This window comes from Lissotriton vulgaris, chromosome 7 (assembly GCF_964263255.1).
Source record: "Lissotriton vulgaris chromosome 7, aLisVul1.2, whole genome shotgun sequence".
Classification (NCBI taxonomy): Eukaryota; Metazoa; Chordata; class Amphibia; order Caudata; family Salamandridae; genus Lissotriton; species Lissotriton vulgaris.
This window is the reverse complement of record NC_141695.1, coordinates 1,576,350,691-1,576,369,517: the sequence shown is the minus strand read 5'-3', so window position 1 is coordinate 1,576,369,517 and position 18,827 is coordinate 1,576,350,691.

Below are 18,827 nucleotides of genomic sequence, written 5' to 3'. Positions count from 1 at the left end.
TATACCGCAATAGGAAGTCTTCGCACACCATCAATGTGCAGGTGATCTGCAATGCTAAGTGCACCATCACAGACCTGGTAGCAAAATTCTAAGGGAGTACCCACGACTCGTACATTTTCCAAAACAGCGGCATCTATGCACGGCTGACGGCTGGGGAATTTGGTGAAGGATACCTCCTAGGTGAGACACATCATCAGACCCCATAACAAAAAGTAGCACTGTAAAGTACATGTATGCATGTGAGTAATGTTACCCCTTTTCCTTGTAGGCGACAGTGCATATGCCCTCCGCTCATTCATACTCACCCCCTACCTCAACCCCTCTACACCCAGCCAAAGGAGGTATAACCGGGCCCACAAAAGCACAAGGAATGTAGTAGAACGGACCTTTGGCATCTGGAAAAGCAGGTTCAGATGCTTGCACAAGAGTGGAGGTGCAAGGCAGTATACCCCCATCACCTGCTGCAAGATCATAGCTGTCTGTGCAATGTTGCACAACCTTGCGGTAAAGAAGGGCACTGAGGTGGAGTTGTCAGTGTCATGAATCGCAAGTCTTAACACGTTCTGCTCTACAGTGAGCAGTTCTTATCCCATCATGAAAACCCACCCCTGTCCCGTGCATCCAGCACGCCAAGTGTAATGTGTAAAAGAATGTTTGCATAGGTGTTTGTACTGAACTACAGTTGTAAATTGCGTTTGTGTTTATACTGATTTTCAAAGGCTTTGTCATACATAGTATTTGTGCATTTGAATCTCCTTGGTTACATTGCCGAGTGATGCTGCCTATTGTTGTGAGCAGCTAAGTAGAAAGCACCGTTTAGTTAGCTAAGTAGAAAGCACCGTTTAGTTAGTGGTATAAATATGATTTAAAGAGATCACAGACTTAGTTACTAGCGATTAGATTCAGAACTGAACTGCTGTTCGAGGAAGCTTCTAGAGACGCACACGCACGCAGGAAAACAGTGCGCAATGCGTCATCATCTCTTGGGTGTTGCTCAACTATAAATAGCCACACCCAACGCTTCCCGACGCTTTGCCTGCTGCCGCGCCCTCAAGAGAATCTCACCTTGGAGCGCCCTGGGAACCAGAACGCCAGCCAACGCCCGGAGGACTTCGGAAGGATTTCTTCTTTTCTTCGCGTTATCCAGCACGCGTCCCTGCAAGGAAGAATACAGACACAAGCTAAGTGAAAACCTTTTATAGTTTGGTACAAGGCGCCCACCGCAAGCAAGCAGCATTTGATTTGAAAGACTAGAACTTACCTGGAAAATAATTCGAAGACATTTCTGGTGAAATTTAATTGAAGAGACAGTTGATATTCTGAAAGAAAAGAAAAGGCTTTGAGAAAATATCAAAGTGTTAAACATATTTGGACAATATTTTTGATGTTTGAGTTTGGCAATTTGTTTCTTGTTTAGTGTTGTTTCTACCTAGGTTGTGAAGGCAAGGAAAGACATGACAGAGTACGCTGAGTAAGTGATATGTATAAAAGTAGGTGCAATGATAAGGTGATGAACAAACTGTAGAAAGGAAGTAACTTATTCACAAATACTTGTTTTTTCTTAGGAGAGAACGAGACCTCTCCTTCTTGGCTTCAACTCTCTCATCAAACAACCTACACCTCCAACCCTCCACGACGACAACAAGGACCGACGCTTAGCAACCCAGGAACAGGTAGCGTCCACTATCAGGCCTTCCTCCCTATTTTCTATTTGATTACCTAAGTGTACTAACTAATCACTAGGTGTTGCCTAGAATTTGGGGAAGTTGGTCCATAACGTCTCTGCGAAATCCATCTACAAGCAACTCACAGGTAAGAGTGCTTGTAACCTTGACAGAAGGCAAAGCCCACGACGATTATTTCGCCCAGACGTTATGGATCCTTCCGTCCCGATTTCTCTGCAAGACATAGCAAACATGCTGACAGCAATACAAGCTGAAAATGCTGCCCTTCGTAGAGATGTTACTGTGATTCAAAACAGTATACAAACTGGTCCTAGTACTTGGAGCTTTTCCCCAACTCAGAAATCAGTGTTAAAACCAGCAACTTTTCAACCAGGTTTTCAAACCTTGCATTCTAGTTCTAGTTCTCCTACTGCACCAACTCAGATTCAAGTTGTGACTCCTGTACCTGTTCCTTTGGCACAACCTGAAAGATTTTATGAGGATAGTAATAAGTTTTCAATCTTTTTGAATCAATGTCATCTACATTTTATCGCCAAACCTGCAGCTTTTCCTGATGATTCCTCCAAGATAGCTTTCATTTTGTCTTATTTAGGAGGTGACGCAGCTCTGTGGTCAGTACCAATAGTAGAGCGAGATGACCCTATCCTTTATGATCTTAGACGCTTTAAAAATACTATGAAAAAATTGTTTGCCAAACATGTTTTTGTTCAATCTGCTGATCATGAATTACTACACTTAAAACAAGGATCTTCGGACTTATTACATTACATATCCCCGTTTAACAGACTAGTTATTGAAGCTCGCTGGCCCGAAAATAAGCGAGTGTCCCTTTTCTACAAAGGTCTTAAGGACGAGTTGAAGGATATGATCACACAAATTTTAGATCCACCAGATGATATAGAGGAGTTCATTGATTTAGTGGTGAAACTAAACCATCGTTTGTCTGAACGAAGAGGGGAGAAAGGAAAAGCTGAACCTAAAGTATTTTCTTTCAAAGAAAGAAACAGTAGTGTAAAATCTGAATCCACACCTAGGGTAGATTTAGGAGAACTTATGCAGATAGGAACCATTAAGGGATCTTTGAGTAAAGAGGAAAAAGACAAGAGGAGGAAATTGAATCAATGTCTTTATTGTGGAAAGTCAGGGCATTTTGTTAAAGAATGTCCAGTTCGCCCAAGTAAACCTAAAGGTAAAAACTCAGAGGTAGGTTTAGTGCAGCAGTCGGAAAACTAACAGGCTCGACAAATCAAGAGGTCAGACTGTCGAGTATGTTATCTAGTTTGGCCTCCATAACCCCAGAGGTAACTTCTCATCATCTCAGTATAAAGATTTTTTTACAGTCTCTTTTAAGAAGAGGAAAGGTTTGGACAGTTGACGCTCTAATAGACTCAAGGGCCACAGGCAATTTTATTGATACTTGTTTTTTAAAGGAACTGGATTTTAAAACTGAGTCTAAAGAACACCCGGAAGTTGTTAAAGCTGTAGATGGTAAAGAGTTATCATCTGGACTGATTCAATTTCACACTGAAACTCTTCTAATGACTTGTTTAAATAGACATGAAGAAAACAACTTTTGACATTACAGATGCCCCTCAATTTCGCTTGATTCTAGGCATACCCTGGCTTGTAAAGCATAATCCAAAAATTGACTGGGTAAAGAAAACAGTGTTATTAGATTCAGAATTTTGTCAATCTTCTTGTTTACTATCTCCAGGTTTGGAATTACTAATTCAAGGTAGTAATTTCCCCTTAAACTCAAAAAGTGTATTATTGTTGGAAGGAGTTCCAAAAGAATATTCAGATCTTCATGACGTGTTTGATAAAAAAAAGGCTAACACGTTACCACCTCATCGGGATTTCGATTGTCGAATTGATCTTGTGCCAGGGGCTACCTTACGGTGTAGTCGAATATATGCTCTCACTGAGAAAGAAAACGAACACTTGAAAGATTATTTAGATGAGTATTTGGCCAACGGTTTCATTCGGCATTTGAAATCACCAGTATCCTCCCCTCTCTTTTTCATCCCGAAAAAGGGAGGTGAATTGCGTCCTTGTATTGACTACCGAGCTCTGAATAATGTTACCATCAAGAACAGATATCCACTTCCTTTAATTCCTACTCTATTAGATCGGTTAAAGGATGCCACCATTTATACTAAATTGGACTTACGAGGAGCTTACCATTTGGTAAGGGTCCGAAGCGGAGACGAATGGAAAGCAGCTTTTCGTACTAAATTCGGTTTGTATGAATATCAGGTCATGCCATTCCGACTCTGCAACGCTCCTGCGGCTTTCCAATTTTTTATAAATGAAGTTTTAAGGGAATTTTTGGATATTTGCTGCATTGTGTACATAGACGATATTCTCATTTATTCTAAAAATACCACAGAACATGTAAAACAAGTAAGAACTATTCTTCGAAAACTTCTTGACAACTCCTTGTACATAAAACTTGAGAAAAGCACGTTTCATACCACAAGAGTAGAGTTTCTTGGGTACGTCTTAAGTCCTAAAGGTATCAAGATGGATCCAAAGAAAATTCAAGCAGTACTTGATTGGTCAAGTCCCTCCTCAGTAAAGCAAATTCAAAGTTTTTTGGGGTTCGCGAACTTTTATAGACGATTTATCTGTAACTTCTCTCACATGATTACCCCAATAACTAGACTACTAAAACAGAATGTAAAGTTTGAATGGAATAATGACGCAGAGGAGGCCTTTCAAAATCTTAAGAGACAGTTTACTACAGCACCAGTACTGATGCATCCAGATCCTTCCCATCCCTTCATAGTAGAAGCGGATGCTTCTCAGCTTGCCATTGGTGGTATTTTATCTCAAAGACATAAAGAGACTGGTCAGATGCACCCAATTGCATATTATTCAAGAAAACTCACCCCTACTGAACAAAATTATGCAATCGCTGACAAGGAATTGTTAGCCATTAAAGCAGTTTTTGAAGAATGGCGTCATTATTTGTTAGGGACTAAACATCCAGTAACAATCTATACGGATCATAGAAATTTACAATTTTTGCGTTCTGTAAAAGCTCTCACTGCTAGGCAATTACGTTGGACATTATTTTTTAATGATTACAATTTTATTATCACTTATCGTCCTAGGAAAAGAGAATTTAAAAGCAGATGCTCTGTCTCGCATGGGAATTGCAGAAGAAAAAGATTGTTCTCCTGAAAAGGTTCAACCGGTATTCTCAGATCGTTGCTTTAAGGTTGGTGTAATTGTAACTGATGTAATGGAAGACATAAAAAAAAAGATACAAGAAAAGACAATGCAAGAATGGCATGACCTGTATCCTTTGTTACAAAGAAAAAATGATTTGTTGTATATGAATGAACAAATTTTAGTACCCACACAAGAACTCCAGAATAAGGTGATACACTTACATCATGACACATTAATGTCTGCACATCCAGGAGTAACTAAGACCAGTCATTTAATTAAAAGAAAATTTTGGTGGCCTTCTTTGTTAAGTGATGTAAAATCTTATATTGAGACTTGCGTGGTTTGCTCTCAAAACAAAACACAACATCAAGCTCCCAGTGGTCTATTACTTCCTCTCCCAATCCCACCTCAACCTTGGCACACAGTATCCCTTGACTTCATAGTTGAGCTCCCTAAAACTAAGGAAGGTTTTAATACTATTTTAACTGTGGTTGACCATTTTTCTCGAATGGCTCATTTCATCCCGTTAAAGGAATTCCCTTCTGCCAAAGATTTAACTCATACGTTCTCTAAAGAAATAATCTGTTTGCATGGCATCCCATCAGTAATAATTTCTGATAGAGACCCTCAGTTCATTTCCCACTTTTGGCAAAACTTAGGAAAAACCTTAGACATGGACATCCGCACCTCTTCTGGTTATCATCCTCAAACGGATGGCTTAACCGAAAGAACCAACCAAACAATAGAACAGTTCTTAAGATGTGCTTTAGCGGAAGGAGAAAAGGAATGGTCAGATATATTATGGGTTTTGGAATTTGCCTATAATAACATGGATAATTCCTCCACTACTCTATCACCCTTCTTCTGCACTTATGGATTTCATCCTAAAAATATTCCAGGATCTGTACAAATTCCATCTGTAATACCGTCTTTGGAAGATCATATTAAAAAACTAGTCCACATTCAAGATCAGGCCCAATATCATTTAGCGCAAGCAAAAGAGAGGCAAAAAGAAACTTCAGATCTACACAGAAAGCCACCACCCAAATACTCCATCGGAGATAAGGTGTGGGTATCCACAAAGAATTTAAAAATAAAGACTTGTAAGAAATTCTGCCCCAAGTTTATCGGACCATTTCCTATTGAGAAACTAATAAATCCTGTTAGTGTTAAACTAACTTTACCAATCAGATATAAATTTCACCCAGTATTTCATGTATCTTTGGTTAAACCCTGTGATCCTATGACTAGATTTAAAAAGAACCCTGCAGCCATACAAGTTGATGGAGTTCCAGAATTCGAAGTTCAAAATATTCTAGATTCAAAAAGAATTCAAGGGAAATTGTTTTATCTAATTCATTGGAAAGGCTATGGTCCAGAGGAACGGACATGGGAACCTCTTTCAAACTTACAAAATTCTCCTCGACTCTTAAAACGATTTCATCTTCAAAATCCAAATAAGCCTAGACCTGTTCCTCAGATCTTGGGAGGGCTCTTGAGAGGGGAGTACTGTCATGAATCGCAAGTCTTATCCCGTTCTGCTCTACAGTGAGCAGTTCTTATCCCATCATGAAAACCCACCCCTGTCCCGTGCATCCAGCACGCCAAGTGTAATGTGTAAAAGAATGTTTGCCTAGGTGTTTGTACTGATCTACAGTTGTAAATTGCGTTTGTGTTTATACTGATTTTCAAAGGCTTTGTCATACATAGTATTTGTGCATTTGAATCTCCTTGGTTACTTTGCCGAGTGATGCTGCCTATTGTTGTGAGCAGCTAAGTAGAAAGCACCGTTTAGTTAGCTAAGTAGAAAGCACCGTTTAGTTAGTGGTATAAATATGATTTAAAGAGATCACAGACTTAGTTACTAGCGATTAGATTCAGAACTGAACTGCTGTTCGAGGAAGCTTCTAGAGACGCACACGTACGCAGGAAAACGGTGCGCAATGCGTCATCATCTCTTGGGTGTGGCTCAACTATAAATAGCCACACCCAACGCTTCCCGACGCTTTGCCTCCTGCCGCGCCCTCGAGAGAATCTCACCTTGGAGCGCCCTGGGAACCAGAACGCCAGCCAACGCCCGGAGGACTTCGGAAGGATTTCTTCTTTTCTTCGCGTTATCCAGCACGCGTCCCTGCAAGGAAGAATACAGACACAAGCTAAGTGAAAACCTTTTATAATTTGGTACAAGGCGCCCACCGCAAGCAAGCAGCAATTGATTTGAAAGACTAGAACTTACCTGGAAAATAATTCGAAGACATTTCTGGTGAAATTTGATTGAAGAGACAGTTGATATTAGAAAAGGCTGTGAGAAAATATCAAAGTGTTAAACATATTTGGACAATATTTTTGATGTTTGAGTTTGGCAATTTGTTTCTTGTTTAGTGTTGTTTCTACCTAGGTTGTGAAAGCAAGGAAAGACATGACAGAGTACGCTGAATAAGTGATATGTACAAAAGTAGTTGCAATGATAAGGTGATGAACAAACTGTAGAAAGGAAGTAACTTATTCACAAATACTTGTTTTTTCTTAGGAGAGAACGAGACCTCTCCTTCTTGGCTTCAACTCTCTCATCAAACAACCTACACCTCCAACCCTCCACGACGACAACACGGACGCGACGCTTAGATTCTTACAGTCGCAGGTAGGCTTTCAGGAGTAATAGAGAAAGAACTGTAAGAGTAGATGTAGGTTAATCGTGTCTGTAATAAAGGGATAAATGTTACAAAAAGTTTCTTTATTGCCTCGCAGGTCGACAACCCAGGAACAGGTAGCGTCCACTATCCGGCCTTCCTCCCTATTTTCTATTTGATTACCTAAGTGTACTAACTAATCACTAGGTGTTGCCTAAAATTCGGGGAAGTTGGTCCATAACGTCTCTGCGAAATCCATCTACAAGCAACTCACAGGTGAGAGTGCTTGTAACCTCAGACTACGAGGACCATGACAACGACGTTGCTGTGCCACAAACACAACTGCTGGGGTGTCTACACCAAGTGATGGCAGATACAGACGTGAGGAGATAACAGAAAACTATTTCTGAGTGAGTACAGATGCACAGACAGGTCATGGATGTGAACAAAAATAAATTTAATTATGTTGGCACAACGTTACAGCACTGATGTGCAACAAATTAAATAAGTACAGTAAAGGTGGGGAATGTAAATGGGCCGGGTTGCCTCACCCACCCTGGCAGTCTCACTTCTTGTAGCGCTTTCCTGACCCACTTGGATGTGGCTCACCCCCTTCTGCGTGTCCGGCTGCCTCAGCGGAGCGCCTGGTGCTCCGGCACGGCTCAGACACAGCGCTGGCCGGGCTGCTGCGGCTGCTGCTGTGCCCAGCCTCGGCCACGTCCAGGGCAGGATTCACCACCGTGTTTGAGATTATGAGTGCCTCCATGGCAGTGGTGATGCGGGCCATGCCCCTGGTCACCTCTGCAGTGTTCTGAGTGAGGCAGTCCTCCATGTTAGCCCCTCGGCGGCATAGCAGAGCGGTTGCTGCGGCAAGCCGGTTGATTTCCCGGTTTTGCACGCGGGCATCTCTGCGCCTACTGTGCTCATGCTCCTTCATCTTGCCACACAGCTGGGTTATGGCAGTTGTCATGCGCCCCAGTCCCGTTGCTATTTCCCTGTTACTTTCAACCAAATTCACAAATCCCTTTGTCATCTCCCCCATCTGCAGGTTGTGTTCCCGCAATTGGTGCTGGCAAGCCAGGATGGACTTGGCCTGCATCCGCTGTATCCGGACCATGCTCCCCTCCAGCCCTTGGAATACGGTGCCCTCCCGTGCTGGTAAAGCACTGCTGGAAGTGCGTGGCTGGCGCCAATTGCTGCTGCCCTGCTGGGTGGGCTGCTGTGCCACAGGTGTTGCAGGTGTGGGTGCAGGTGCCTGACCCGCTGCTCCCTCCATGATGGTCAATGGGGCGACAATGATCCTCCTGGCAGGAGATGTGGCAGGTGCTGGCTGGGTCTGTGTGGGTGAGTTCTCCGGTGAGAACTGCAATGGGGGAGTTAGTGACAGTAAGGGGGAGTTGGGAAATGTGAGGGTATGTCCTGTATCATCCTCATTGCCCACGGCAGTGCTGTCCTCCTCCTCCTCCTGTGAAGGAACCATGCTGCTTGGCCCTGCCACCGCACTGCCGATGGTGCTGGAGCTGGAGCTTGTGGAGCTGCTGCTCCACTGCCTGATGGTGCCCCTAGGTATAAAGAAGCATTTGTGAACTGAGTGCAAATGTCTTACAGTCACTACAATAAAAGCATTGCACATCTAATTTTCAATACTCTGATTCTGTTTTTAGGTGCATTTCAGTTCAATGTGCACTGGCATTTGTTACTACAATAGCTGACTACATTTACCATGATGCATTGCTCATGTATGTTGCTAGCAGTACTGGGCTGGGGTTTGGCTGTGCATTGGGGCTACAGGGGAGGTGTCTGGTAAGGTGTGTCATGCTGCGCATGCTTCTTACCTTTTGATGTAGCTCTGGCTGAGCTGTCCAGGTCCCCAACTCCAACCACACTCTCGGTCTCAATCGTGGTTGACACCAGTTCCTCCAGGTCTGTGAGGGGTGGCGCGGGGTTCCTGCCTCCACCTGTTAGACCTGCCTGCTTGTGCAGCTCGATTAACAAACAAAATGGTTCTGTTGGGTAGTGATAACAATTCCTTTGGAGGAAGCTAAAGACAGCTCCTAAACATACAACAAGCAAACACTCTCTGATATGTAAAGTTTTTATATGTATTAAAAACATGAAGAAAGAGACAATATACTGGAATTACTTCATTCCACTACATTACTAGTAAACACTTTAAATTCGTGAATGGTGACAATAGTGATTAAAGTGACAAGTGCAATGTATATAGTGACACTTATATACACAACAATTTATTTACAATAAAACCACACAGGGAAAGGACCGGGGGAGGAAGAAAACGAGGTATTTTCTGTCGTTTATGAGGCCAGTCTTTTACAAGTAAGTATTCCAAGGAAAACCAAATGGTTAATGTCCAGGTTCCTGGAGTTTAGCTTGGCCAAGATAAGAGCGTCGACGTTTCGACCCTGGTTGCGCCCCAGTTGGTGGTCGCGGCGGGTCTTTATCAAGACAAAGGGGCTGGAAAGAAAAGGGGGAGGTGTCAGAGAGGTGCTTGTGAATTACGTCAAAAAATTACCTGAGTAACTCAGGGTTACTTACAAGGGAAACGGTCAGATGATGAGTTATTCCAGAGGGTCGCCCGTTGGTCAACCTAGATAGAAGGAGAGCCTTTAGACACATGTGGTGTGGAATATTCGCAACCACATTTCAGTCTCCCATTAAGAGGCCTAGGTATTGACTCATAATACAGAATTAAGTGTCTAAGTGAATTGGTTAAGTCAAGGGAAGTGCCTAAGTGAAATTGAATTTATTTTAAAAAAAGAACTTCTTAGTACAATTCCGGGCACGAAAGAGCACTTAGAATCCTGACAAGGGGATTTAATTTAAGGCGAAAATCACTCGGTAAGGCTCCAAGATCAAAGTTCAATCAGGACAGACAGAGCGTGAGCTTACCCTCGAAGTGGTATCAGCCGCGATCTAAATCCACGGTAAAGTTCAGTGTTCTGCACACGAGCGCCAAACAAGCTGTCCGTGGGTAACGCTCGGACTAATGGGCTCAGGCTGGAAACGCTAAATATGTTCGTAACCAGGCAACCCAAATCGGGATTGAGGCTGGAGCTGTTTTAGCCAATCAGAGAGGAGGCGCAGCCTGGGACGACGTCAAGTCTGTCTCCTCGTGGACGCACTGTGCGTCCGTTACTAAGCAACGTGTATTAGGTTGTGACGGGCCAAGATCTGCCCAATCATAGAGGGGGCGTAGTCCATTGGATCGGTAAACGCCGTGGCGATACCTCATGTTGTCACAGAATTTGAAGCATTTTACCAGGGGTACAAAGCGCACAAAAAACTCGTATTGCTTCATGATTTCACAGAACTTGAAGCAATTTACGAGGAGTACAAGGCACACAAAAACACGCATTGCATAGTCTTGGAAAGGTGGTTGCCTTGATGTCAAATGGCAATGCCACACGTTTTCAACAGAAAATGAAGATATATATTAAGCACACAAGTTTATATAGTTACATGCTCTATGGAAAACAGTAACAAACAACCGCACTAGTATGTTGTAATGTGAGAAACAGAGCTCATATTCCAAAACACACAGATATGTACACATTGCATGTTCTATGTAGATACAAACAAACAGCAACATAGGAATGTTGTCATAGGGGAAATATTTGAAAATCAGGTTAAAGTAGGGCCATCTGTTTGGAGATTTCCTCATGTTCATTCAATCCCTGACTCACAGTGTTCAAATTGTGGATCCATTTACACTCTTTTCTCCCCAGTGTAGCGGACACGGAACCACCTCTTGGATTCACATTGATTTTTTCTAGGATGCGCCAGCGCAAACTTAAAGGGTCATGGTCATGAGTGAGGAAATGGTCTACCATAGGTGCGCCCTGTACCTTACAACGAATCCTGCTCATATGTTGCAATATGCGGGATTTTACTTTTTGTGTCGTTTGTCCTACATAAGGTTTGTTACATGGACATAGGATGATATATACAACATTGGCAGTGTTGCAATTAGTCAGAGTGGGCAGGTTATACGTTTTGTTGTTATAAGTAAAAGATGGTCCATCTATGCACATGGGGCATGCTTTACAGGTTCCACATCTGACATGTCCTTTTATGGGTGGTAGACCCAGGTGGTCTCTGAGGGTTGCTGGTTTGGGTGGTTCCAGGAAAGCCTTGACCACATTGTCCTTTATATTCCTGCCTCTTTTGAATGCAAAGAGTGGAGTTGCTTCAGTTTTTAGTTCAGATGCGACTAGATTCCAATATTTCTTTACTGTATTTTTCACCACATTGCTCTTTGTATGGAAGGTGGTGACGCAGACCAGGCCCACCGTGTCGGGATTTTTTGTTTTCGGGGTCAGTAGTTCTTCTCTCGGACAGTACCAAGCTCGTTTTTTGGCCCGTTTCAAGAGTCCTACTGGATAGCCACGTTCACGTAGGCGTTTAGTGAGAATCTCACATTCATTGAAGAAATCCGTTTTCCTGGTGCAATTGCGTCTGATCCTCAAGTATTTGCCAAAGGGCAGATTGTCTCGTAGATTGCGTGGGTGGTGGGAATCATATTTCAGTAGGGTGTTTTTCTCCATCGGTTTCCTATAGAGATCACATATTATCATTCCCTCTTCCGATTTAAATGAAAGATCCAAAAATGCAATGTTCCTTTTATCATAGTTCATGGTAAATTGTATATCTGTACTCCTTGTATTGAGCCAGAGGCAGAAATCCTTTAGGTCAGTTTCAGAACCAGTCCAAATCATAATCACATCATCGATGTAACGTTTCCATATCAATATAGAGTCAATGAATGGATTGTTTTCTGTGTACAAGTGTCGTTCCTCGTATTGATCCATATATATATTACCCAGGCTCGGGGCATAGGTAGCTCCCATAGCTACCCCTTTACATTGTATGTAGAATTGTTGCTGGAACACAAAGTAGTTTCGCTTCATAGCAATTTCCAGAAGACCAATTAGAAAAGAGGTAGGTATCCAATGGGGTGCAGGCCGTTTCTCCAGTACGTCTTGGATACCTTGGATTGCACTGTCTTGAGGTATCGATGTGTATAAAGACGCAACGTCTAGTGTCACCATGAATTGTGTGGCTTCGTCATATGGTTGACCTTCTAGGAGTTGTATGATGTGCATTGAGTCCCGCACATAAGATTTCGTTTCAGGTACCAGTGGTTGTAAGAAATGATCAATAAATTGGTTTACCGGCTCTAAAACAGATCCACAGCCAGATATTATTGGTCTTCCAGGTGGGTTGTTTAACCCCTTATGAACCTTGGGTAACGTGTAGATGGTCGGAATCCTGGGTTCTTTTTTGATCAAAAAGTCTCCTTCAGGCGGACTCAGGAAACCTTTGTTGACCCCATCCTCAGCCAGGGTCTCGATCAATGTTTTTATGTTGGTGGTTGGATCCCTGGGTATCGACTGGTAGCTTTCCTTAACAGCAAGTTGGCGTTTGATTTCAGCTACATAGTCATCCGTATTTTGTAGTACCACTGCTCCACCCTTGTCAGCTGCTTTGACAATGATCGAGGTGTTTTTGCTGAGGTCTTTGAGTGCAAGGGACTCTTCCTTGATGATGTTATATCTTATGTATTGCCTCTCTTCAATGCTCATCATTACCTCTTGCATTACGATTTGTTCAAATGCCAGTATCCGCTGGCTCATACAGTAAGATCCAGGGGTAAAAGTAGATGGCGGTCTGAAGGGTGTAGCAGCCATTTTGGGGGTGTATTCATTCCTGCCAAAGTAGTACTGTAATCTCACTTTGCGGAAAAGTTTTTGTAGTTCTAGTTTTGTGGTGAAGGCATCTGGTCGGTTACTCGGCACAAAAGAAAGACCTTTGTTCAGAATACTTCTTTCAGCAGGAGACATCTGATGGTTAGAGAGATTGATAATGGAGTCATCTGGTGGTGGAGGATCCACATGAATTTCAAAGTTGTTCTGTATGATTTCCGTTGTAGGTGGGATTATTTGACGGGATGGTTCCATTCCCAAAACAGCTGGGTTTACGCGGGGGCTCCTGCAAACAACCCGCTGTGTATCAGTACCAGTCTCAGCCATTACTGGGCTTCCTTCTTCAGGCAGGCTTACCATCTGTAAGTTTGTTTGCGAGTTGAGATCTCCCCATGTGTCTCCGGTTGGTAGAATCTCACTCTCGTGTTCCCTCTCGGGGCTCCTCTCGAGTTGTTCCATGTTCTTCTGGGTGTCCAACCTCGCTGGGCAGTGCCGCCTCGGTTGGATGGACGCTCTAAAAAATGTTGCTGCGGGGCATCCGATGATTGCTTGCTGGTTGAAGCTCCTTCTTGTTCTGACTCAGATCCACTGCCTGCTGATGAGTCTGAGAATGTTGTAAATCTTCTGGGGCCTTGTCTGCCTCTGTTGGTATAGAAGCCTTGGTCGTCCTGTTGATAATATTCGTCTGCCAAGTATGGATATGTGACCTTTTTGTCGTATATGCGGATATCTTTACTGAGTTTGTTCAGTTTTCTGTTCAATGTCACTGTATTAAACTCCGCCAATGTCTTTTCCGCTTTTTCCAGTGCCTCTTTGGCGTTTACAAGTGCACCGTCTTCCAAAATTTCTTTTTTTAGATCTGCGATCTCCTGTGTTAACTTCTTAACATACTCTATGGCCGTTTCCACCCCTAGCACCATCCAGTGCCTAGAGCAGTTATTGGCCACAAAGCTGAATCCTTCTCTAAATTTTGGTACGTCAATAAAGATTCCGGGCTCGTTTCTTACTTGCAACCCTTTCGGAATTATGTTGGAAGCCAGGTATTTAGTAAGCACGTGTCCATGAAGTCGGGAACGGATTAATTTCTTTTCCAGCCGTTCTAGTTTTATAAGCTTTTCATTAGGTGTTACATCGGAAGTTGTTTTATCTGAGCCAAGGAGAAAGCTAGAGGAATTTTGGTCATCTATTAACTTTGCTATGTACTCCTCTGTGTAAGACAATGTTTCTTTGTCTGACATATCTTAATTTAGATAAAGTGCATTAGAAGCAGATAATGCACTTTATCTAAATTAAGATATGTCAGACAAAGAAATAAGTTAATAGATGACCAAAATTCCTCTAGCTTTCTCCTTGGCTCAGATAAAACAACTTCCGATGTAACACTTAATGAAAAGCTTATAAAACTAGAACGGCTGGAAAAGAAATTAATCCGTTCCCGACTTCATGGACACGTGCTTACTAAATACCTGGCTTCCAACATAATTCCGAAAGGGTTGCAAGTAAGAAACGAGCCCGGAATCTTTATTGACGTACCAACATTTAGAGAAGGATTCAGCTTTGTGGCCAATAACTGCTCTAGGCACTGGATGGTGCTAGGGGTGGAAACGGCCATAGAGTATGTTAAGAAGTTAACACAGGAGATCGCAGATCTAAAAAAAGAAATTTTGGAAGAAGGTGCACTTGTAAACGCCAAAGAGGCACCGGAAAAAGCGGAAAAGACATTGGCGGAGTTTAATACAGTGACATTGAACAGAAAACTGAACAAACTCAGTAAAGATATCCGCACATACGACAAAAAGGTCACATATCCATACTTGGCAGACGAATATTATCAACAGGACGACCAAGGCTTCTATACCAACAGAGGCAGACAAGGCCCCAGAAGATTTACAACATTCTCAGACTTGTGGTAAATAAATTTACCTAATCAATTTTTCCATATAATTATCATTACAAGACAGCTCATTCAAATAAGAGGCAGAGTCCGTGGTATCTGAGTCATACGGGGTTTAATGGAAAACCTCGAGGTTGGAGATCATGTTCCGTCACCACTAGGGTTCGGGAAGGGACAGTCAACGTTTTATTAACATTACACATTATATATAGTAAAGTAACATCATTGAATCCAATACAGTAGGCGTAACAAGTGAAAAGAGCGAGATAAGAACACATGTGCGTAACAGGAGGGCGTGAAAGAAGGCGTGTAATAGGCGTACACGGAGGCGTACAATGTGAACGTAATGTAGACGTCACAGAAAGTGACATAAGTGGGTGTATGCACAGAGATAATGTCCAGAGTCAGCAGGAAGTGCGGATGCGCGCGCAGCTGGCATGACGTGACATAGGCGTGTAACTGGGGAGAACTTTAACACTAGTAGAGGAGACAGAAGTCTGGGATGTCAGAACGACCTGGACCTATAACATATCTAGTATCTTATGTTTGGAGGATGTATTATCTGGAGTAGAAGGTCTCTCGGGCAGAGGCTATTCTATACTGAATGCTAGTGCGTGCATATGTGTCTACGTGCAGGGCCATAGGCCTATTATGGCAACGGGAACTGTAAATTTCTTGCATGGAGACAGGAAGACTTGCTCTTTGCTCTGCAGCTGGGGAGATGTTTACCTAAATCACTAGACAGGAATGTATTTTCGAGGAGGCTGAACAGATAACTTGAAGGCAAAATACTGTCTTGGCAGGCAGGCCAGGTTGAGCCAGGCACCGCTTCGCTTGGCAGGAAGTAAGGCAGAGGTCTGGGATACGTGTCCATGCTGCAGCTCTCAGAGGCAGAAAACATAAAGGGCTCGGAGACAGAAATCAGGGCCTAGCTCAGCAGAGCCAGGAAAAACGTAAAAGTGTACCATGTAAAGACGTTGGCATGGTATGGTTAGGAACTGAATTATCGATCCATTCATGGTGGATCTGAAAGAGGACATGTTAACGTTGGACGCAAATGTATTTGCGTCTTCATATTCGGTCATGGAGGGAAATTACATGTACTTGAAGCACGTACATGGAGACGTTGGGGTACACGTTAGGGGACATACTTGACCATAAAAATTTCAATTACCTCATTCCCTCCTTGTCCCCTACGTTCCCTTCAGGATATATCAATCTTCATGAGTCCATCTATCTGTTCATATAACATCATTTGCTCATCTTTTTTCATTCGGGCACGAGAACGTGGACTTGGATGGGGAATACATGATGTGGCGCACAAGCCGCAAATCGCTGGCCCACATTGTAGACACAGACAACAACTGAATACTATGAGTAGGGCTATTCCAAGGAAGGATAGGACTTTCCATCCCCAGGCTGATATCACGCTCCAGAGCCAACCGGACCAGGTCCAGGTGCCTGGATTCTGGTGTATCTGACTTGCAATCTTGTGGAGCCGAGTTATGGCTCTATATACTGACGGTGCGTTATTAGGAATGAAAACGCAACAACTGGATCCGATGACTCTACAAGCCCCGCCCCTATCTGCCAGGATGACGTCAAGGACGAGACGATTTTGAAGAACGACAAGTCTCATAGCAGACTGCTCTTCTGTTAAATTACCTAGGGCAAAAGTAGTTTCATTTACTACTGCTTCAAGGGTTCTGGTCAATTTACGTATCAGTTTACTATTTGAGACAGTTCCTAAATAAGGAAAGAATCCTTTATTGAAATCTGTGTATTGTTCCCATGTGGTTTCAGTATAATCGACAATCGGGAGATCTCTCTTGGGTCTAACATGAATGAGATGAGAATTTCTATGGTAGTCAGGTGGGGCTAGAAAAACAGGTGGCAGTAGGAATGCAATGTAACAAGTACCATCCCAGTCTAGAGGTAAAGGTATATAAGCTGTATGGCCACAAATGAAATAGGAATGTCGGGAAGCTTTGAATGTAGACTTGCCTTTATCACTGAATTCAATAACTGTATTACAATCGCTGTGTCCTAGATGTACTGAACCTTTCTTTCTAACGCATAGGTCACCCTTCACTGGTAAAACTGATATTGAGGGTAAGTTCGAACTAGTTTCTGACTGGACGTTCAAAATCATGAGGCTAAGTGTAAAATTTCCTAATCCATATACTTCGTTTTCTAGATCGGTACCTGTCATTTGGGGAAGACCCTCCTTGTCTGGGAAACATGCTTTATTCATAACTGTATTCAGGTCTCCCCATATCCAATTACCTTGGGAAACTTTAGACTTACTGTCTAACGAGGACATTAATGTAAACCATGCACCACATGAACCATTATGTGTAAACGGGTAAGGAAAAAGAGGCAGGGCTCCCATCATTTTCTGGTAGGGAGGGAGTCGGCCACATACCCAGCAATTAGTGGCATTGCTGGTCTGGTGAGAATGATGTAACATACGGATGAAAGAATTGTTACGCAGTGCAAGTCGATAAGAAAGTTCGTGCGGGGGCAGATCACTAAAGGTGTGGTCTGCAGTGTCATTGAAAGAAGAATGTGCTTGTATGGGAAAATATACGTGCAACACATAGCTTAGGCATATAATCGTAAGACTCAGAAAAAACATGACAAGTAAAGTAACTATACAACGGCTTCGGAGATTCTTGCAATATTTCTGTTTCTTGATCTCCTGTCTATCTCTCTCACTATGTGGGTCTATCTTGTACATGTCAGGAACCTGTCTAACCGCTTCACCCAGGGGGGGACTTAAACAATTAAACTGTCTGACTTACTAGACCTCAACTTTAATTTGTACTCCTGGGACGGAGTTTTCTCTACCAGGGGGAGTTTAGTATCAACGATTGGAATGCGGCAGTCCTGGGAAACAGTTTTTGGCGGAAGTCCATAACATTTCTTGACGTGGCTCGAGTGGAGCCAGCTTTTTCTTCCTTCGAGTTTCACTGCAGTCCTTGTGGTCATCAAAACGATCTTAGGTTCCTTCCAGCGGGGCTCCAGAGGGCTCGACCGGTCAAAGTTGCGTTCGTATACGTAATCACCAGGGACGATCTTGTGTGGCTTCACCTCGGTGTTGTCTGGAAAAGCTGCAGCGACCTGTGAACGACATGATTGTAGTGCAGACATCAAGGAAGCAAGGTAATCTGTCAGCATATTACTGTCAACATCGGTTAATTTACGGGGCAGAGGCGTCCCCCACATATTCGGTGGCCGACCAAAAACCACCTCATACGGGGATAGCCCTGTCCTAGAATGGGCTACCATTCGCATATAGAAGAGAGCAACTGGAAGGGCTATTATCCAGTCTACACCCTTTTCTGCACAGACCTTGGCAAGACGTGTTTTCAGAGTCTGATTGTGTCTCTCTACTAATCCAGCTGCTTCGGGATGCCGAACACAGTGGAACTTCCATTGGTAACCTAACAAAAGGGAAACTTGCTTCATGAGCTCGGACGAGAATGGCTGTCCGTTATCTGAATACACGACACGAGGCAAACCAAATCTTGGGAAAAATTCACGAACCAACTGCTTGGCAGTGGTCACGGCAGTGTAATCTGGGACTGGATATGCTTCTGTCCATCGGGAAAGTGCACATACAACTACGAGGACGTACTTGAATCCTCGACAACGTTCCATCTGGATATAATCCATCTGGAGGACTTCAAAAGGGTGATCAGGAGGATGAAATCCA